A 22966-nucleotide genomic window follows, 5' to 3' on the forward strand; every position below is an offset into this window, starting at 1 on the left:
GTCAAGGCCAGATACAGGCCTTCAAAGCCCCCTTCTCTGCCTTATAAGTGATTAGCTAAACTGCCTGTTCCCACTAATCAATCACCTCCCACCTTGAAATGGTTCTTCGTGGTGCAGTTGCGCCTAGGGGGGTGGACTTGTCTTTGACTGTCGCCTTCCACAGAGGATGGTTAGGGTGGGCAGGAAAGAATTCTCTGCTACAGGTCTGCATTCCAGGCTGTTTCCAGAAGTGGGAATTCTGGTGTCCTGGAGTCTGGGAATGGATTTCTAGTGTCCCAGCTTCAGGTGGAGTTGAAATTGAGTGAGGCAACCCACCACACCCATCTGGAGCCAGGAACTAGAGCCATTTTTAAAGTGGCAGTTTCTCCATAAGATTACCCAAAAAATGCGCTCAGCACGTTTCTTTCTTTCTCATGTGCATTTGGCCATCTAAAATGGGAATGGTGGTTTTTTGAAGCATGGATGTAGTTTTAAATTTTGAGTATTGTAAACCTTAATGTAGCTTCTTAAAATGTTTGCCTGATTATCTGGAGATTTACTAAACCTTCGGAGTGGTAATAATGAGTTGATCTATATGACTTTGCTTTCTAGGATGCAATGAAAGTACTCTAATTAAAACGTCTGCAGTTGGGTCAGCAGGCGATTGGCCAAAACAAATTCTGCTTTTTGGGTTTCTTTAACCAAACAAGGGAGTAGAGTGTAGGCTGAAGTGGCAAATTCATTTCAGAGCATGCCAGAGCCCTCAGTGATTGAGCAGCCTTCTCAGGTGAACGTGGAACGTGCCATGAGTCTTGGCAAGCCTGGCTACTGATGTGTGCACGTGACACCACAGAGCCACATCTAGGAAGATGTGGTTTCTGTAACAAGTTTTGGAAAACCAAAGTTCAACCTAATTATCCAACTTTGTTACAGAAAAAGCTTAGACCAGATGGCCAAAGACCTGATTGTTTCACGGTTGAGACATGGTTATAAAATTGCCCTTACTTGGTGCCAATCAGTGTTGGTCCACAATGATACTCCTTCAACCTCACTGAATAGTTTGGAGACTGATATGAGACTGTGAAAATCTCCTTAAGGTGAAAAGGGCTCTGGGGCACCCGGGAATATCCGCACACCCGTGGCCATTCCCCTATAAGGTGGAAAGGACGGCTGGGTCACGCGGGAGCATCCGCACACCCGTGGCCGTCCTCTTTAAGACGGAAAGGGCTGCTGGGGTGCCCCGCAATATCTGCACACCCGCGGCCATTGTGGCTGTCCCCCTTTCTGCTCAGTCACCTCTGTGTTCCCACATTCAGGCTTTGGGACACTCATGAATAGCTCGTCCCCTGGGCTGGTGACAAAGGAGTGGGCGGTTGTTCTGAGGCTCTGTCACTGTCTGCCCTGTCATGAGCTGGGCAAGGCAGTGGCAGTGACCCTGGAGGAGTCTGGTCAGTGAGGGCTCCGGCAGGAAGTGCTGAGGCTTGAGGTGGCTCTTCCAGTCGTCACCAAATGTCTTCCCTCTTATTTCCATGATTCCTTCTAGTTCTGCACCTTGCACTGCAGAGTCTCTGTGTATCTATAAATACACATGAGTTACGATACAGGTGTCTCTTTCCCCTCTGTCTGGGGCTGGGCCCAGGGAGTGAAGTGCAAGACTCCCTTACTGCTGGATGCCCACCAGCACGAGGCACTGCCTGCCCTGCTGACAAATGCCTACAGCGAGTCCTGGAAGCCGCCTCCTGAGCACCTGGCCCGTTGACGGTGTATACCGGAGACAACGGAGCTCCCCTTGCCCCACCCTGAGCAGAGACTGGGGAGGCGGCGGCAGCACTGCCCCCATGGTGCATCCTTGGTGCATGGAGGAAAGTGTGTTCATGCTTAAAACACAGCCCATCCTCTCAAAAGCAGGGTGACAACCACATTTACTTCTGGAATCTTAAAAAAGGGCCTGTCTCTTTGAGAGAAGAACGTGGCATGTATGTGTGTACCTCCTTTGTTTTTTTTTTGGAGACAGTTTCCCTCTGTCACCCAGGCTGGAGTGCGGTGGTGCGATCTCAGCTCACTGCAAGGTCTGCCTCCCGGGTTCATGCAATTCTCCAGCCTCAGCCTCCCAAGTAGCTGGGACTACAGGCACCCGCCACCACGCCTGGCTAATTGTTTGTAGTTTTAGTAGAGACGGGGTTTCACCGTGTTAGCCAGGATGGTCTCGGTTTCCTGACCTCGTGATCTGTCCACCTCGGCCTCCCAAAGTGCTGGGATTATAGGTGTGAGCCACCGCGCCGGGCCGTATGTGTGTACCTTTTTACAAGTCTTGCCCGACCTTTGCATTGAAAAATTATTGAAAAACTTAAGGATGTAACTGACAAGAACTTGATAGGTTTCTCCAAGTAAAAATTTGGAAAAGTTAAGTGAACCCATAATGTGTTTTATTTCTATGAGTCCCACACTTGGATTTTTAAATGTGGGCAAAACATCTGTATGTTCTTCAGCCTGATTTCCATGGAATCGTGAATGAAACGTGCTGAAGTTGTCGTGCGGATTTTGTTATGTGGCGGTGACAAGTGGGGCTGGTCATTAAACAACTGGAGGGATCCCTGTCCTTTCTGTGCTCCTGTTGGACACTAGGCACGTGCTTGGGTGTTTTCTGTGTGTGGACAAGGTGAGGACAGAATTTCCAGATTCACACGGTGGTATCTTCTCCCTTTTCTGTTAAAACGTGTCTTCTGCTGCTTCTACATAGACCAAGTGTTTCTTTCTCTTGCCTGTCTACATAAACGCTGTTTCACAAAAACTGTGTTGTAGACATGTGAAGCTGAATTCCACATGATCAAGCAGATAGAGATGACTGAGTATACTGTTTTGTAGAAGGAAGGTTTAAAATGATTTTTAGGTTTTTCCCTGAAATAGGGAATACTTTCAACTTTTTCCCTGAGATAGGGAATAATGAAATGGGAAAATAATTAAATTTTCCCATGTAATTGTTAGATTATATTTAATTATTAGATTATTCATGTATTGCAAGGGAAAAAGGAACTAGATCACCCCATGTACCCTAATGAAAATTTAAAGGGTATGGGCGAGTTCATTTGAACTCCTTTAATTTGTTTTTGTTTGTTTGTTTTTGACAGGCTCACTCTGTTTCTCAGGCTGGGTGCAGTAGTACAATGACAGCTCACTGCAACCCCAACCTTCTAGGCTCAAGTGATTCTCCTGCCTCAGCCTCCCCAACTGCTGGGATTCACAGGCGTTAACCACCACACACAGATTATCACCTCTTGGAGACTGGCTTTGAGTTTGGGCATTCACTGAACTATATTTTGGTTAATTCTCAAAGTTTGTCACTGTTTATCTTTAATTTGCTAAAAATCTACATGTATTGTAAAATGCGTTACATTTCCTTAGCATTCACGGATTCCCCGTTAGTGGGGCAGAGACACAGAAGGGCAGAAGGCGTTCGGACATCATCAGGGTTGCAGTTGAATCCTTGCCGCGAACACACTGGAGCTCTGGGCTCTGTGGCCCCACGGGGGTCCTCTGTCCACTGAGGGGGCCGGGTTACCTGGAAGGTCCCTCCAGCCTCTGCAGTTTTGCCCTTTTCAGGTTAACATCTCATCGTTGTCCTGGGCAGCACTGCCATTCGTTCACTGACCCACGAGTGAACAGCTGGTCAGTGGCCAGTGCTGCTTCCTTCAGCTGGGAGGTGGTGATGTGATAACACTTCCGTGGAATTTGCTTCTTGGTGTATTAAGGGTTCAGTTGTATGTTTCTTTTTAATCTGCACCTCTGAATTGGTCTTTTGATTGCAAAGAGATTGCTTACTGGATTTGTTTCTGAATATTTGGTGGATAACAGAGAACCTTGCTTATCTGTGTGTTCATTTAATGTGTTTTTGCCAGGCATTTATATGGGTGTGTTAGCCCTCAGCCCACTTTCTGTGTGTGGTGGAGTCATTGAAATCATTTATGTGAAGTCTCTCTTCTATTAAGGCCAGAGGACGTGGGGTGGTGTCTCCCTAAACTAGGGGGAAATGGCATTGTTCTGCCTTCCTCCCTGGGAACGCTGGTGTTTCCAGGTCTCTGAACTTGGCTCCCACACTGGGAGAGTGGCTGTGGCTTCTGGAGCCCGTTTTGTGCGGGACTGACTCCTTCACTTGCTTTATTCCCCACGGTCTTTGCTGCTTTATGACGCAGGGATGAGGGAGTTGGGCCCGGGGGTCTTGCCTGTGCCTGAAGGGCCCGATGCAGAAATTCCTCGTGGGAAGGATGATCCTTGAGGGCAGCTTTTGGAGTCTTTTCCTACTTTTAACTGAGAAGCAGCTATTCACATGATTCTATTCTGCTGGTGTGTTTCAAAATAATTGGTGTAGAGTTGCCAAGATGTCCGAGACACCCATGATCCACTCCGGGCCAGTGCCAGGCATTGTGCTCAGATGCATTCAGATCACATTCAGATGCCAAAGATTCTTGCTTGGTTATTCTCAAGCTTATGAGAATCTAAAACGCGAGCCACGGTATGGATTTTCTCTTGAGCCCCCCTGACTTTGCCTTGTATTTTGGGCATGAATGACTTCCTCAAGGGGAAAGAATTTGAGGAAGGAGCCTCTGAGGCTAGGAGGGGGTGGGAAGGGGCGGGGGGAAGAGGAGGGAAAAGGAGCTGTAGAGAGAAGAGCCAGGCTGGGGCTGGGGCATCTCCCCATGATGCTCCCCCACCCCGGGCGCGAGGCCCCAGGGACTGACTGATTTTCCCACAGGGAAATGTGTATGATTGCGTGTCTGTTGCCCTCAGGGTGGGAAGGGAGGTCCTCGGTGGTGGCCGCTGTTGGCCTTCGCCTCCGTGGGTGAGGGCTGCTCCATCCTCGGCTCTCCGACTCCTTGCCTGGCACCTCCCTCGTTGGAGGCCGTGATCCATCAACTTTGTCAACGCGTGTCCTGCAGACTAGTGCTGACTGCAGGTTCAGGTTCAGGAGTGGTCAGAGGAGGCCAGAGGAAGCCGTCGTGATGCGAAGCTAAACGTTTAATGATGGTGCTGTTGAGGGCATGAGCCGCGTCAGCCCAAGAGTCTGGGTAGGAGGGAACCGTGGGGTGGAGGGAAGACTGGACAGATGGGTACTTTCCTCGGCCCCTGGGAGCATGGCCAGGTCCACGCTCAGACCTCCTGGTTTCTCCCATATTTCCATAAATAGCAAGGGAAGGACTCGGGGCAGAAGTAGTTCAAGGGCCTCTAAAGACTTACGTAATTGTTAATAGGCCTACTTTTATGCTTTCTTATGTATTAAGAGCAAATCATGAAACAAACTCATTTCTGTTTGAAGAAATCTTTACTGCTCTCATTTTTGTGGCAAGCAACATTGATTCTTTGCTTAGTGAGCGTTAGTGCCCTCCTGCCCAGTTCTGCTGCCTGGCGTGTCCTCGCACACACCTCTGTCCATTGGTCTCCGTTCACCTTTCCGCCTAGAATTGTAGGAGGGGCGCTGGGATCTTAGGGCTAGAAAGAAACTCTGAAGGCCACTTTTAGGGGCGGCTTGCAGGCTTTGGTGCAGTGGAGACCTTAGGACCTGCCCCTCCTGGCACACCTGTGGGTGTGGCGAGCAGTGCCAGGGCTGAGGCACAGGTGCTGAGCCCGGAATGTGAGACGGCAGAGGCTGCACACGCCGGCAGGCGTCTGCTCCAGCCGCCGGGGGTTTCCGCAAGGGGGCGGGGGGTTGGTTTTCCTCCTTGAATTTGGGTGAGGAGGGTGTCCTGGGGTGCTGTGTCTGCACTTGTGTTGCTCTGAGGTCAAGTTGTGGCCCCGAGTCCCTGTCCCTCTGCCAAAGTGAGGGTTTGCCCATTTTCAGGTCAGATTTCCCTTGGGTCCGGGTCTCTAGGAGTGGGGCGCATTCCAAGGGGGCGTGAACACGGTGGACGCGCGTGGGCCTCTTCCTCTCCCCTCAGCTCCTGGGTTGTGTGTGAAGAGCTGCCCAGTGGAATCACCCTCCTGCCTGGGGTTTCATTCACCAGAAATCGTTCTCACTGTGGACTCTTGAGTCAAATGTAATCCAGGAATGGAACTTACTGTTACTAGATGCCACACACAGCATCAGGAGCTTAGTTGGGGATTATATGATCTGACCCCACACCTTAAAAGTAAAGACTATAGTTGTCAGGCCTCTGAGCCCAAGCCAAGCCATCGCTTCCCCTGTGACTTGCACGTATATACGCCCAGATGGCCTGAAGTAACTGAAGAATCACAAAATTTCAAATGCCCTGCCTGAACTTAACTGATAATATTCTACCAGAAATAAGTGAAAATGGCCGGTCCTTGCCTTAAGCGATGATTTTTTTTTTTTTTTTGAAATTCCTTTTCCTGGCTCATCGTGGCTCAAAAAGCTCCCCCACTGAGCACCTTGTGACCCCCACTCCTGCCCGCCAGAGAACAAGCCCCCTTTGACTGTAATTTTCCTTTACCTATCCAAATCCTATAAAACGGCCCCACACTTACCTCCCTTCCCTGACTCTTTTCGGACTCAGCCCGCCTGCACCCAGGTGAAATAAACAGCCATGTTGCGCTCACAAAGCCTGTTTGGTGGTCTCTTCACACGGGCGTGCATGACAATAGTTAAGGGGATACTGAAGTCTTTGGCAGCTCCAAGAGCTTTTTCAGTTTGTGTCAGGACATTTTAGGCAGAAGGAAAAGCTTGCTAAGAGAATCTTACAGAAATGTTGGGTGCAGTGCCATTAACTCGTGGAATAAATGTGTAACTTTCCGTGGCGGTCCTCTGGAAAGAGATGCACTTTGAGTGTACCCTGGCCTGCTCACTACAAGAATCGGCCGTGTCACCCCGCTTTCCGTGGGTCTGTAGGTGTGCGTGGTCCATTGCCCTGCACTGTGGCCATGGAAGGGAAGATGATCTGGAATGCTGTCGACAGTTATCGGTGTGTGTTGATGTGTGTTGCTTTCTACAGGGGAGAACATTTCTGTTTAATAAACATCTCATCACGATGATGACTGCAAGATATTTGAGTCTCATTCAATAGTGTTTCTGGGTTCCTTCTGTTTTTAATCTGCTTTCTAGCACTAGGCAAGTGAAGACATGGAAAGTAAAAACCCATCGAACTTGTAGAGACATGATGTTGTGTAGGAGCAGACTGTAGCCTCTGGCTCTGTTTAAAGATTGTAGTAAACCTCTTACCTGGCATGGTCAGGGTGTAAATTATCTTGTTTAATCGAAATGTGTATGAGTCAAAGCTGGCGCCTGCAGTGTTGATGAAATACCAGATTTTAAGGGAATATGTCAATGTGCTGTAAGATACCAACAAAGTTCCTCACTGAGGTTCAGCGAGGGTTCGGAGGAGCTGGGCCTTAGGTCACCAGGGTCGTCTCTGGGAGCAGATGCTCAGTGTGGGCATTGGTCACTTAGCCTTTCCAGGGCCAAGGAACAGCTCTCTGTGATGGTTTTTGGAACCTGTATTTTGAGTCAGGTTGTCCCACTTGACTCGAAGTTGCCGCGCGATTTCAGACCTTTGCCTCCACCGTGCGCTCGTTTTCTTGTCCCCTGATAACTGCCTCGGTTGCCCCGGCCTGACATTTGAGCCTCGTCGTTCACGGACACAGACTCTGTGGTGGGGCGAAGGCCGCGACTCCGGCGACTCCGGCTTGCACCGTTCTGTGCCTCTCACCATGGTTTATCACATCACTCCCGGGATCTCCCGTTTAGAGGAAGAGTGTCCCTTTCCTGCAGGTCCTGTGTGGTGTGGAAACCACCCCTACCTACCTTTCTCCTGTTTGAACTGTACCGTGAAGCTATTTCTGTCCTAGTCAACCATCAGAATTTAAGGAACAGTGATTTATGTAACTTATCATACGCTTCTCAGCAGTTCTTTATGAATTTCATTCTGTTGTGAAATGATTGCAGTTTTCAAGGCTATGCTGGTCTCACGTTGTGGCCCTTGAAATGAATTCCCTTCCCCATTGTGTGTTAAGGTTGTGCCTGGGAGCTGTTGAGGCCTCACCTCTGCTTAGGGCAGTGGCTTTGCTCTCCTGACAAGAGGAAGAATCTTATTTAGAGCATTTCTAATGTGGCTTTTGCTTCCAGACAGAATTACTTTTTTCACAGAGACAGCCACTAAAGTCATAAATTATGCTCAAGATGGACGCACGGGTCAGCTGACAGAGTGGAGTCCAGAACCGATCCAAAGACGCAAAAGCAGTTCAGTGGAATTTTGAGTCTTTTCAACAAATGGTGCTGGAATTATGGGACAGCCGTATGCAAAAGAGTGAAAACAGGGAGAAATTCCTGTATGAAAACTAAGGTGGGCCATAGCCCTGAATGTAAAATACCAAACTACAAAACCTGTAGAAGAAAGGGAAATTGTCGAGACCTAGGGTGAGAGCTCTTAGCCATACCATGATCCATAATCAAGGAAGAAAACAAGTAGGTAAGACTCATTAAAATTAAACTTCTAGTATAAAAGACACCCCTAGGGAATTGAAGAGAGACATTTTCGATAGATGGGGAGAAGATGTGTATGAACCATGCAGCCGGCAAAGGACTCGTATCCAGAATGCACAGGACTCCCACGGCTCCTGACAGAGAACAAACCACCTGACTTAAAAGCGGAAGAGACCTGAACAGATGCTTCACTGAGAAGGACGGGAGGATGGCCCGAAAGCATCTGAAACGACCTTCAGCATGACTGGTTGCACTGAGATGTGCACCGAAGCCGCAGTGAATTTGTTCACACCCCTGCTGCAGCGCCTGACTAAGGTCTTCCGACAGCCCCAGGTGCTGGTGAGGACAGGCAGTCGGGACTCCTGTGCGATGCTGGGGTTCAGCACGGTGCAGACAGCTTGGGTTTCTTACAAAACTGAACTCACACAAACGTCGGGCCCGGTGACCCCAATCCTGGGTATTTACCCTAGAGAAACAGAAGCTGATGTTTAAGAAAAACTGTGCCCAGATGTTAATAGCGCTGTCTATAGTTGCCCAAAACAGGTTACAATGTGCCACAGCCATACGTGGAATAATAAATATCCAGCAGCCCCGAGGCCTGGCTGTCGATCGCAGGACACCCTGGGTGCACCTCCAAGCACGATGCCCAGGAAATCGTGATTTTGTGAGTGTTTTGCCACAACGCTCGCAAAAGACAGACCCGAGGGATAGGAGAACACAGAGAGGGTGGTTGCTGAGAATGGGAGGGTATGCTTATGAGGCCCCGTGAGTGGGTTTGGGGCTGTTGCACTGTTCTGCTTGTGTGATGATGATTATGGGAATATGTGTGCCGAAATTCACAGAACTGAACACTGTCCACTTCACAGTAATTTTTAAAAAGTGGTAATATGCTCATTTTCGGTACTGTTTTTAATGGAAGATGGAGTTTGCAGATGATTTGTCAGGGCAAGCCTGTCTCAAGAGTTTGTAGACGATTCGTTAGGGGCCTGTCTCAGGGCCCTTGGGTTGGGTTGGGTTGGGTTGGGTTGGGTTGGGTTGGGTTGGGTTGGAAAAGCCTTCCCTGTTGTGGGCAGTAGTACGGGGCATGGAAAGGATATTGCCAAGCAAACACGTAGAATCCTTTGAGGAAACGTGTATTTCTAACTTGCTATAAGATAGAATTGGAAATTGTAATGGTTTTGTTTTCTAGAGTCTTGGTAGAATAGGGAAGACAGTGTAATAAAAGCTAATTTTGAAATGAAGAATTTTACAGATTTTCAACAGCAATAGCTCTAGGAAGTCACCCTGGAAATGTTTTTAAAGATGTTCAATAGCAATAGCTCTAGGAAGAGTCACCCTGGAGTTGCTTCTTGAGCATTGCTTTCCTGGCTGTATCTTCCGACTTTCATTTTTAAGTTTTGCTGTGAGTTGGGGATGTGTGGGAATAGCCATCCCCAGGTGTTGGGTAGGAGTGGCCCTGCAGGGGGGTGCATGTGCCCCGAGGCCTGAGGCACTGTTTCAACCTAGCTTGGAACATGGGGACTCTTGTCAGTGGCTGGAGTAAGAGTAGCAGCCTGGCAGGCTGGGGGAGCCCCGGGGTGGTCTGGGCACTGTCCTCCCTGCCTGCAGGATGGCAGCTGGAGGAGCTCGAAGGCTGCCTGCCTCTTGGCTGTCAGCACAGCAGCCCCTCCTGTCCCTGGAGCAATCTTTGGGTCCATGAGTCTCTGCGCCGGGACTTGCCTCCTGGGACCTCCGCCACTGTCCTGAGGGCCCTGGTGCCACTTTCCCGGTGGGACCCAAGTCTCAGGCAGCTGCGACCCCAGATTCAGTTGCTTTCCCTGCCGTCTCATTCCAGCACGACTGCTCATCTCACTCAATGTAGAGCCTCAGGTTCCTTCAAGATCCCCAGAGATGGAATCCCCCAATTTAACAAGATAGTTGGTGACAAGATATGAGTGGCACTGATTTAACTCAGCTTCCAGAGTTTAAGTTCCCAAGACACAGTCCTGCTCCTTCCCTGGCCTCATCCTGTGTGGCTGGTGTGGATGCGGGGTTTCCGGAGGATGGGGCTGAGGCAGGTCAGCAGCAGGGGGATGGCTCATTATTGATCGCTCAATGCCTTGAGGATAACTAGGATTAATGACCTTTATAGGGCTGTAGCTTTGGGGTATATATATGTGCGCGTGTGTGTGTGTATCTGTGTGTATATATATATGTGTGTGTGTGTGTGTGTGTGTGTATATATATATATTTTTTTTTTTTAAACGAGGTGGACACGGTTATCATTGCATTTTTCTGACATGAAACTTGGAGAGCCAGAGGGTTTAGGAAACTCCTGAAGCCACATTGTCAGCGGGACCCGGGCGGTCTGGCCTTAGACCCTGCACTGTTTGCCCCTCACCACTCTGTCAGCAGACCCGGGTGGCCTTAGAACTCATGCTGCTCGTCCCTCCCTGCCACGTTGTGGGTTTTTTTCTGTCTCTGGGCAGCATTTGATAGCTTGTGAAACAAGACCAAGAGTTACTGTGAGTGGATATGCCATCATCTGAGATCCAGAACGTTTCCTGGACCTGGCGTTGCCGATGCCATGTAAGGGAAGGTAAAAACATTTTCATTGTGGTCACTGGGGCTCCTGAAATGGAATTTTTACCAGTGAAAATTGACTCATAAAAATCTTTTAACTCAATACTATGTGAACAGGAAGAAATGTGTTGGGCTCTAGTTAAATGTCTCAGAGCCACAGAAGTAAATGAGGGTACCTTCCGAGCACAGCCTCCCGGAAGAGGCCAAGGACGTTTGTCTGGAGGGTTTGCCATGAAGCAGGACCTGGGCAGGACTGGTCTGCCTAGGGAGGCCTCTGCCATGATGTAGGTTAGTTGAAGTAGTTGACGGGTGGTGGCTTGAGGTCGGTGGTCCCCGAGGAAGCCCCAAGCAAGGCCGGTTTCTGTGGGATGGAAACCTGCCGTTCAGTGGCTGTAATCCTGGCTTCATGGGTCTGACATACAATCCTGCACTTGGATACTTGGATCCCAGCCAGGTCAGATGGCCCTGAAAGGACATTCGGACTGTGACAGCTGCACCCATTCTCAGCATCTGTAGGGTCTCCTATGTATGTGTGTGTTTCCATTTTCTTTCGGCACAATTTCTCCCAGTGAAGTCGTGAGAAATAGAAGGAAACATGGAATGAAGATGTGATTGAGGAAAGTGTGGCGTGGTCTTCGACCTTATTTCGCCTTGGTTGGTGCTCAAGAACTCCACCTGACCTCAGAGCTGAGCGTTTCTGCCAGGAAGTCCTGCCTTTTATCCTACCTCGAGGCCTGTTGAGACACTCCAAGAAGCTTCGTTAACAAATTGCCTTTTGCTTTTACAGCAGTTGGATATATTTGCAGCAAAACAAAGGAATAACCCCCCAATACGGTGACTAAATGCATTTAAGTATAGATAACATTCAGTCTTGAAGGGCCTGGGATTTTAATCATCTTTGGATCATGTAACAAGTGGTGTTGGTGATTAAAATCTCCTGACAGCTTTGTTCTGCCACGTTCCTCAGTTTTGAATGATGATCTTCCTGGTGTTGTACCTTGGAGGGGCATTTGTGTCAGTAGACAGCAGAGTGGTGGTTCCCAGAGGCTGGGAAAGGACAGAGGTGAGGTCCCTGAAGGACACTGGTCTTCCTGGTTTAGGGGTTTGGGGCTCAGCCACCTTCCTGTGTCCGTGTAAATTATACCCAGGATCATTTTCACTCGCCCCACTTCAGTTGAGCATTGGAGCTTCGGGATATATGTGCCCACGTCACCTGGGCCGTGATCCTGGAGTTGGGTGAGACTGATTCCCGGGTTTATAGAATTACTCTGGGATTATTGAAAACAGAAGCACTTGAGGCATTCGTAATGCTATTTCCTGAACGTAATTTATGTTCAGTTCTTCAGAAACATTTATCTGAGGAAGCATCTATCATTTTTGTTTTCTGCCACTCAGAGCTAGAAAGAATTGTGCAACACTCAAGTGAGTGGCATTATTCCTCTCCCTCCACCATGCAAGCAAGATTAAAGGTACCTCTGGCTCCCCTCAATCTTCTCATCTGCAGGGTGCCTGGCGTGGCAGTGTGCTGCCTTCCGTCTTCTTTTTGGGGAGAATTAGTCGTGTTTGTGTGTACTGCTCAGCTCAGCCTGGTGCCGTTGTGTGGGTGAGGAGCTTGGATGCTAGGTGACCCTCCCAGGCCTGTCTCCCACCTCCCTAGGCCTTGTTCTAAACTGACAGATAAACAGTGTGTTTTGGAAGAGGACAGCAGCAGGGCAAGAGAGAGTTTGTTCAGTCTTTCTCCTTGCACTGACGTTTGAGCCTTCATCCAGCCTGAGCCCTTCTACAGAGCTGCCTTTGTGTGTTGCAAACCACTTCCTCCCAGTAACCGTGCTTTCAGAGGTTTGGAAATGTGACTTAACTCATCTTCAATTTAAAGCGTACTATCAAATTTTAGTGTTGAAACTGATGTATTTTATGGCCTTTATGTGATTTCTCTTGATTTTTTTTTCCCCATATGAGACATGGCATCTTAAGAGAGACAGCCTGGTGTTGGCCGCCTTTCCTAAGGATGGAAGTGAATTCTGAAAGCCCTTTATGTAGGCAGCGAAATAATCAGGGAACCGTTATTATAGCTATGCCTGTCCATGTAAAGCAAGCACGACTCATAAGCAGAAAAAAGTGCAGCCCGGGGGCAAGGTGAGCCCTAATGCTGCCTGTGCCTCACTTTCCTGCCATGAGGAACGGAAGTGCAAGCGCAGGTGGTTGAGTTAGCCTCCAAGCCCAGCCTGCGGCCCCCTCACATCCCTCTGCATTTGCAGGGGCACAGGCCGTGCTGCCACCCCTCGCTCAGTGCCAGGGCTGATGCGTCAGGAACAGGGGGTACTGTCCGCCCCTTGCTCGGTGCCAGGGATGATCTGTCAGGATCCCTCGTGCTCATCTGGTCCTCCTGTCTTCATCACCAGCCTCCTGCTGGTAACGGGCTTGTTATTACCTTGGTATGGATAATAACATACCCATACCAATGTATGTAATAACGTACCCATACCAACGTATGTAATAACATACCCATACCAAGATGTTGTGGGGCGGTGCTCAGTCCTCTGATGGAAACGGCCCTTAGCCGATTCATATTCAACAGGACTGGGAAATGGGTTCTTGTTCCATGTCCTGGATCCCAGGAAGCCCTTGTCCTGGACTCTGTAATGCCTGGGGTCTTCCTGAGAAACGCTGGTGCCACTGGAGCACAGCCCGGCCCCCTCCAGTTTCTCTGCTTTGTAACTGCACTTGTGTTTAGCAGGTCTTCCAGGACTTAGACGCTGCTTGGTGTGAGCCAGGTTTTGTGTGGAAAGAGGACAGATCCGAGCCGGCAACCAACCAGCCCAGAACCATCTTTTATGCTTCCAGATTCTGTGTCCAAAAACTTACCCGTGGACATTGAGGGTGATGCATTTCTGCTCCAAGACATCTGTGGACTCACATGGAGGGATGGAAAGGATGTGGAGCCTCTTCACTCCTGGCCTGGGCTTGGACCTGCTGTGTAACCTCTCAGTGGCACCAGGGCCCCCTTGTGTCACAGCGGCCTCGGGTTGGTGGCACTGCCCCAGGATGTCCCGGGCTTCCTGATGGTAGGGCCTGCTTGTGCCATGGTGGCCTCGGGATGGTGGCACTGCCCTAGGGTGTCCCAGGCTCCAAGGCCAGTGTTCCGTCCAGCGAAGGGAAGTTGTACCGTAAGGTCTAGTATCGGAAGGTGCCTGGGGTCCTATCCTTCAGAGCGGTCCTGCACTCACCACAAATCAAGCCAGGGGAGGCCCTGCCAGAATTTGCAGCTGTGTTTCAGGTTGTTCCACAAGGCCTCTTTTATTTTGGGCTAGTCAGGTATATAATTCTTATTCTCTTTGGTTTTTTTGAGACAGGCAAAAAACAAAAAAAAACAAAAAAAAAAACAAAAAACAAAAAAAAAAAAACCTTTTTGTTGCCCAGGCAGTGGTGTGAGCACGGCTTACTACAGCCTCAACCTCCCAGGCTCAAGCGATCCTCCTGCCTCAGTCTCCTGAGTAGCCAGGACCCACAGGCACATGTTCCACGTGTCCCCATGCCTGACTTAGTTTTGTATTTTTTGTAGAGATGGAGTTTTGCAATGTTGCCCAGGCTGGACTCAAACTCCTGGACTTAAGCAGTTCAGCTGCCTCAGCCTCCCAATGTACTGAGATCACAGGCATGAGCCACCGTGCCTGGCCAAGTGTGTTTCTAATTTCAAAGTTAAGAGGACCCAGAGTCAGTTAATGACGTCTCTACTGGAACATGCTGCTTATAGTACATTAGGAAAAATCATCCAGAACTTGGAAAAGGGGCTGGACAGACACAGCCCTTCGAGGTTGTCCGATGAACCCCTGGGGTCTTTAACCATCTGGAGGGATGTACCATGTCAGACTCACTGTTGACCGGCTGAAGCCCAGGTTTCATGAGGTTATGTGTCAGCTTGTAGTACTTTCTCTGGCAGAGATGCGAGTGACTTCTGCTCAGTGAGAGTCTCATGTCAGGGACTTCATGGCCTGAGGGACGGCAGCCTGTTTGAGCTGATGGAGCAATCTCGCGCTACCCTTATTTTCTGAAACGCCTATGAGTGACTTCTCACACGGTCTTTGAAGCGGCTTCATGCCCGCGCTCCTTGGTAATGATCGAATGCTTTTTTAGACCCCTCGTCCCCTTTCTTTGGGGTGTTCCAGTCTCAGTTCTCATGTGTTCTGCTTCTGCAGGAATTTCTGAAGCTGCTGAGTGTAGAAAGCACTGAGGAGGCTGTGCTCCCACCCCTGTGAGTCTTCCAGGCATCATGCTCTCCCCTTGGTGAGGCGTCGTCCATGGCACACTGAGGAGGCTGTGCTCCTGTCCCCCGTGAGCTTTCCAGGCGTCCTCGTCTCCCCTCCAGGGGGACAGGAGGAACTTTTCAAACCCTTCTTTTTTTTTTTTTTTTTTTTTTTTTTGAATTACAAAGCTACTTTTTAATACTTTGGGGTGAGGCCCACAGGAATAAAAAACACTGGGAAGGGGTAACCCCCTCACCCCCGGGAGTGGCCCAGGGGGAGAGAGGCTACCTGAGGGGAAGGAAGCACAAAAGGGACCCGCTGCAGACTCAGGGCAAAGGGAATGCCATCGGTGCTGGGACCTGTGAGCACTACAGGAGGAAACGCGAGCGTGGTGGGACTGGCTCCAGGCACACAGGCGAAGGGCAAGAGGGTTGGACACGAAGCCACAAAGCTACTTGGGTTCCTCCTCCTTCTCGTTTGCCTTTTTCTGCTTCTGCTGCATGATCTCCGAGTCCCTCTGCTTGCGGGCGGCAGCAGAAACCCGTCATCTCGGCGCTTTCCCTTAACTGAGTCGCTCTGCTTTTTCATATTCTTCTGGTGGGCGAGCTCACGCTGGTTACCGCGGGTCATGGCGACGGCAGCGGCTCCCTTTCAGACCCTTCTTAAACTTGTTTTCATGTCTTTGTTTTAACAGATTTCTTTGCATCGTCTCCCTTATCCAGAAGTGAGGGTGAACGCTGAGTTATTCACGGGAGTCAAGAAACCACACGCAGCCCAAAGAGACGTTTGTTTCCCTGAAATGATTTGTGTGTGTTCACCTTAAAATGCAACTCAGGAAAACAGGTGTGTTTCGAGGAATGACTTTAAATTACCCAGGTAAAAATGTGACAGTTAAATTTCATCGTCTGTGCGGGTGTCCACAACCCCCTTCTGTGATTGCGTGTGAGTTTGTGACTTGTGGTTATTTTTGAAGAAAGAAAATCTGTTGCTGAGGACTTCAGAGGGTGTGCTGGGATTGTGTAGGGTGGACATCGGGGGCTTCAGTGTGTGGCTTCCTTGAAGAGGTTCAAATTAAGGCTGAGAGTCCCTACTCCAAAATGCTCCGAAATCTGAAACATTCCGAGCTTCCTCATGACACTGGAAGGAAATGCTTTTCGGAGCACTTTGAATTTCAAGCGGGGGATGCTCAAGTGGAAATTGAAATATTGCAAGACCCTTCTGGCCCCAGGAGCTTGGATAAGGACATGGAGGGGGCCTGTGCCGGGTGTCCCTGGAGTGTGAGGCAGCCTGGGCTTGCTGGACTAGTTTTTGTAGGAGCCACAGAAGGGAAAGAGGGTCAAAGTGGCCACGTCTGACTCCTGAGAAGTCTGGACCAGAAGGAGGTGGGCATGGAGGGCAGCAGTTGAGTCCCCAGCATCCGGGGCTCCTGTCCCTGGTGGAGTTGAGAAACTCCTCTAGTTGTGGCCTCTCCCCTGTCAGCAGCCACTGAGGCCTGAAGGGAGAGGGGGCTGAGGAGAGGAGGAAGGATAGGCCTACTTCTGGAGAGGGCCAGCATCGGCCTGTGCTAGCCTCGTGTGTTACTCCTGCGTCCAGGGTGCACGGCCATACCTCGTGGTGTAGTGGTTCCCGGGATGCACAGCGCTCTTGCCTGCAGTAACGTCTTTGTGTCCGACCCTTGGTGGCAAGTTACCTTTTTCCCCAGTGAAAAGAGGTAAAAAATCGTACAGAAATGCATTTGTTCTAATGTCTATTTTCCGATAAGACATGGTCGCTTAGGCTAAATCTTTGGGAGGTCAAGGCAGGAGGATCACTTGAGGCCAAGGAGTTGAAGTCCAGCCTGGACAACATAGCAAGACCCCATCTGTATAACAGAAAAATTAGCTGAGTGTGGTGGTGCGTGCCTGTGGTTCCTGCTACTCTGGAGGCTGAGGCGGGAAGATCACTTAAGGCTACAGTGAGCTGCGATTGCTCCACTGTACTCCAATCTTGGCAACAGAGCCAAGACCCAGTCTCAGAAAGAAAAGTAAAAAAATAATAATAATTAAAAAAAAATCCAGAAATATCATTTTCTTTTTAAATCATCCCAAAAGAAAAATCGGTTTTTTCTAAGAATGTAAAGGGAAACTGATATGATTGTTTCTCCTTTTCAAATATTTACAGTAGTCCGTCCACATCATCTCTCATCTCATTACAGAGCAGCAGGTTTCTTTGAGGTTAGTGGTGTTTCTCTGTGTCGGACCTTGGAGAACAGCCAGCATGAAACCTCTTACCACGATCGTGCGCATTGTTTGTAGTCCCAATTAAAATCCTCTCCAGAGACGCCTGTGCTGCTTATTATAGCAGAACTTTGGTTGTGCTGAAATGTGCTTTCAGCTAATGATTTTAAGTTCATATCTGAGATGATGCTGTATAATTCATGAAGCATATGGGATCAGTAATGATTGAAGATAATTCTGGCTGATGTCCTTTAGAGGATATTTTTCACTTCAAGTTAAAACTTCCTTCGCGGTAGTCATTTTGGGATTCATTTAACTATATGCTATATTTCATAGCTCAAATTTTCATTAGTCATTTCATAACATAGTATTTTGAAAGCAGATTTGGCAAAATCTTTCTAACAAAATGCTTGCTTATGACGTCCCAAGGAGCCGCACTCAGAATTGCTGGTGACTGTGGTACATTTTAAGGATGATGATCGAAGTCACTTGAACGGGAAGGGCTGCTTTGTGAGGCAGATGGGGTTTGAACCCCGACCCTCCTGATACACCAGTCCTGACCCTGGCCTTCTCTCCTCTCCACTGGGAGATGAGAAGGGTGCCGGCATCCACCTCGCAGGCCGTCCTGAGAACCCGGGACTAAGTGCTTGTGTTCCTCTTGCAGGTGGTGCAGATGTGGGGGCTTGACGATATACACACTGCAGGCTTCCAGTGTTGGGGTAATGCAGTTTTAGTCATAAAGGTTGGATTTTCTTTGCTCCCCTGCAGACCAGGCGCAGTGCTGCTATTGTAGCAGATGTGTGGATCCTCTTGGGTGGTCCTCAGGTGGACAACGAGTCACCGATTCGGATTCCCAGTGTTAGATGTGAGAGGACCATGGACCTCATGTGTTCAGAGGGGAGGAGTAAAAAGCTTCCCTTGGAATTCCAGGACTGTCTATCCCAGGAATGTGAAACCATTGGCTTTCACCTGACGCTGTCGTAGGTGACACTGTCTGGAAATGAGGACTCATGTTCCGCATACCTGAGCCAGTACCCGTCTCCCTCCAGGGCCGTGGCCGAGCCCTCCTCATTTCGCTGGGTTGCCAGCCTGGGGATCTGTAAGCCCAGTGACGTCTCCGGTCTCGGCCTCCCTCCCCGTGGGGACAGGAGGTGGCTTCAGGAGGCTGGTGATGAATGCCTGAATGAAGCCGACTTGTGACTGCAGTTCTGTCTAAGGGCCTCCCCGGGTGTTAGATGTCAGTAAATGACAGCTGTGTGTGGATCTCATGTGATGAGAGATACAGTGGGGGAAACCAAAACTTGTGGAGTCTGCAGGTTCTGGACTTGGGGTTGTGTGCACCTGTGTACTTGGTGAGGGGTGTGATGTCTGGAATGAGTGTGCAGGTGTGTCACGTTTGTGCGTGTGTAGTGAGTGTATTTAGCAGGTGTGGGTGGAGTGAGCATGTTCATGTGTGTTGCATGTATTTGAGGGTGTGTGTGGAGTGTGTACACGCATCATTTGGTGAGTGTATTTGAGGGTGTGTATGGAGTGCATACATGCGTTTGCGTGTATAGTATTGGGTGAAGGGGTGGCATGTGTGGAGTAAGCATGCATATGTGTGTGCTGTGTGTGGGGTTTCTACGTGGTCCTCCCCTGAGCCTGCTCCTGGGCCCTGCTGTCCTGGCAGCTTTACAGTTTGGTGCGTCTTTGATTCCGGAAGATTCTGGAACCAAATTCTGAAGCTGTGATCACAAACTTGCAGCCCTGGAGGACGCTGGCCCGTGGAGCCGGCACGAGGGTCTCTGTGCTGGCCTCTCCCTGGGCTGGGCTCTGTCCACAGAAGAGCATGTCTGATGATTGAGCTGTGTGGGTCTGTGGCTCCCCAGCCTCGAGTCAGCCCTCGGTTCTGTCCCACCTCTGTTTTTCTTGCTGAGGGGCTCCGGGAAGTGGTGCCTGGGATGGCGTTTTCACCCTGGGGTTGCTTTGCCAGCTGCCCAGGTGCTGGCTGCCTGAGCCCTGCTGCCGTCCTGGGTGGACGGGGCTGTCGCGGGGACATCCCTGCATGGGAAGGCAGGTTTAGGAAGTGCCAGAGGTGAGTGGCTTCCTCCCACACTTGATTTTCTGGAAAGTTCTGGGTCTCATATTTTTCCCTAAGGGAAGTTAGAAACTGAGTTTCTCTTTAGGGGAATGTCTTTGCAGCGTCTGTTGTTTGAATGTTCTCCAGGTGTGGAATACTCGGGGCCGTGTGTGTTTGGGAACATCCGTGTCCTGAGCGAATTCAGTAGGGAATGGAGAGAAGCCTCCTGTCATCTTGGCCTGTGTTTCCAGCTTGTTGAGGGTTGACGGCTGCTGGTATCCCAGGGAGAGTAAAACACTGGGTGTTGTGGGATGGGAACGTTCCCTCTGACAAGGTCAGTGGGAAAGCATCTAAACAAACATCGCTGTTCTCCGGGCTCCTCGGGATCGAGCTTGTTTTGTGGTGTTGAGGGAAAGCTACCCTTGTTCCTGTTCCTCACCATTTGAAAGGTGTCCAGGACACGTTCCTCTGGAGAGGTGATGTACGTGAGTGGGGGTCAGGTCACAAGCTCCGAGGTTATTTGGGACCTGTCAACTGATTTCCTGAACGCACATGTGCTTGGTAAAGATGTTCCTGATTAGCTAAAACATGTCAACAGGGCGTGATAGCTGGTGGTTGTTTAAAGACTATCACAATTTTCCTGTTACTTTTTAAATGCCTGTTGAATAAGGAAGGATTCACATATTTCCCTTTTCCTGTCTGCATATTTGATATATTGTTTTTTGTTCATTTATGTGGGTGTACAGTTCACAGGATTTAGAAGCAGTCTCAGCCCTGGGGAGATTTCAGGGCCACCTCAGTCAGTGCTGAAGGGAGGCAGGGATTTGGGGGCTACCTCCTCCATAGGACGGACACCAAGGGTCAGAGGTCAACAATCTCAGTGAGGTCACAAAGACGGGCACGCCCAGCACCCTGGCCCATGTGCCTCTCCTTAACTTTTGTCTCTGCTCAAAGCTGCTCTCCTGGGTCATCACGGGTGATCTCTAGGCACATGCTTGGTCTTGCAGAAGTGGTGTCTGGCTGTGGTCAGTGTGGGCCCTCAGGACTTCCATGTTTTTGGCTCACATTAATATTGGGCAGTGGTGTATGTTTGTTTTGGAGTGGTAGATCGGGTGGATTTTGGCTTGTCAACTCATTTAATACCTGTTCTCCTAGGCGCTGGGACCCTCTCCTAAGCCGCCTGTTCTCCTAGGCGCTGGAACCCTCTCCTAAGCCACATGTTTTCCTAGGTGCGGGGCCCTATCATAAGCCGCATGTTCTCCTTCGGCCCTGGGACCCTATCATAAACTGCATGTGAGGGATCTCGGAGGTGCTCCTTATGAGGATCCGATTCCTGACCTGAGGTGGAACAGTTGCAATTCAAAACCAGCCCCCAGAAAAATTGTCTTCCATGAAACCCATCCCTGGTGCCAAAAAGACTGGGGGACAGCTGGCCTAACAGGTGCTAAGATGTCAGTAGATTTTTGGACTCGGGCCTCAGTTGAAGAGGATTAGATTTTGGAAGGTGGGGATTGAAGGCTTCTAAAGGGCAGGTTTTCATCTCCAGTGGGGCCTGGGCAGAAGTGGGTAGAACTGACCCAGAACCTGACAACTAGTCAGGCTGGCTCACTGCCTGTGTCCTGTGTGTGCAGCCTTGCTGTTTATTCAATTGTCTGGTGTTGTGGATTCCATCCACAGCCTCAGAGTAGTGGAACTCATTTCTTCAAGGCTGACCTTATTTAACTTTGTCAAAAAGACATGAAAATCATTTAGTATAAATCTTCCAGATACCTGTATCCTTTCTTTTCCCAGAGGCTTTTAAGTATTGCAACTTAAAAATCCTCTAAAATAACTTTAAAGGAAAACCTCTAAGTACATTTTTCATGAGCACCCTTGACAGCTTTAATATGTGAAGTAAATTCCCTTGACTTTTGTATTCCTGTTTGCAGAAGACTTTATATTTTGTCAATAGTGGCCACTGTTCGGTGACCATCATACCTGCCGTGTCTCATTTAGAAAGTTGGATGTGGATGTATTAACTTTTCAGACACACAAATACATGGGCTGTTTGTTTTTGGTTTTGATTTTTTGTTTTTTTTTTTTCCCCCCAGCTGAATTCAAGAAAGGGAAACAAGCAGAGTAAGTACCCGAAAGCGTCTAAGTGGCTGGGTGGGGGATCCTACTATGGTGTTGGATTATGTTGTGCCAGACATCGCTCCTTGAAAAGCTGACCCCGAAAAGTCTGGCACTGACCTCACCCTGGGACATTCGTCTGTCTCACCAGAAAATGAAGAATCTGCCAGAGTACTGTGAGTCACATTCAGTCAGAACTCGATTAACTAAGAGGCTTTGTCTCAAAGGCCAAAACATGAGGACACATTTTTAATTTTTAAGGAGCACTTCATCGTGAGTCAGTTCTGATGTGTACTGCATTAGGAGACCTCTGAACTTCCACGGTCAGGCCCAGAACTCTGAGGGAAAGTGGTTGTGCCCTTCTCACTGTTTTTGTCACTAGCTTTATTCATTTCCTTAAAACCCTTTTTGTATGAGTTCTATTATAGTTTGAAAAAAAATTCACTTAGGTAGAACCGGAAGCGTTTCCGCAGTGTTAATACTCATGACACATTCTGGCTCTCGGTATATGTGTATTGTATAAATGTACGTGTGTGTATGTGGTGTACCCATACTACTTGTATTTCCACTGTGCATGTATGTGCAATGTATAGGTATGTACACTACATATGTGTCTTACACACGTGCATGCTGTAGGCATGCATGTACATGTGTATATGTGTGTATGGGCATATGGGCACTATGGTTATATGCACACTACTTGGACACCTATCTGTTCTGCGTGTGTACATACATGCACGTATTTAATGCCATATACATACCTGTGTACGTACACCATGTGGTTATGTGCACAGTATTTCTGCAGATGTATATATACATATGTGCGCACAAGCATGCATGTATACTATGCACACTGAAGAAACTTCTGGATATGTACACACTAATACATACACATGCTGCATATGTATGTACACAATTGTATATGTGTATACGCTTTATACGTTAGTATATTGATGTACATTGTATACATGTGCATATGTGTACACTGCGCATGTGTATGCATGCTGTCGTGCACCTACGTGCACTGGATAAGAATGTATGCTATATGCATGTGTATACATATAGCAAATAGCATACCTGTGTACACACCAATGTGCATGTGTACGCCATATGCATGTACATACAGGTTATAGTATACCTGTGTACACTGTTTGCATATAGGTGGCTGTACATGTTATGTATGTGCATACATGTTAGCGTACCTATGTACATTTGCTATGTGGATGTATGTATGCTCTATGTACGCACGTAGTGAACTTGTTTGTACACTACATATTTGGATGTGTGTACACTCTATGCGTGTACGCTACATGGATCTGGATGTGTGTGCACTCTACGCATGTAGTGCACTTATGTACACTCTAGG

General features: G+C 48.9%; 2 long non-coding RNA genes and 1 pseudogene across 2 annotated transcripts in view; 2 read left to right on the forward strand and 1 right to left on the reverse strand.

The window, feature by feature from the left end:
• LOC139361151 (uncharacterized) overlaps positions 1-22966 on the forward strand; it is a 102654-nt gene that overhangs the window by 16190 nt on the left and 63498 nt on the right. The window lies entirely within an intron of this gene.
• On the forward strand, positions 10644-20206 carry LOC139361152 (uncharacterized). The gene is made up of 3 exons (XR_011618690.1): positions 10644-15080; positions 15166-15221; positions 15908-20206. It is a non-coding gene; the product is annotated as an uncharacterized lncRNA (long non-coding RNA).
• Positions 15520-15859, reverse strand: LOC139361150 (small EDRK-rich factor 2-like; annotated as a pseudogene).

The sequence above is a fragment of the Macaca nemestrina genome (assembly GCF_043159975.1).
Source record: "Macaca nemestrina isolate mMacNem1 chromosome 11 unlocalized genomic scaffold, mMacNem.hap1 SUPER_11_unloc_2, whole genome shotgun sequence".
NCBI lineage: Eukaryota > Metazoa > Chordata > Mammalia > Primates > Cercopithecidae > Macaca > Macaca nemestrina.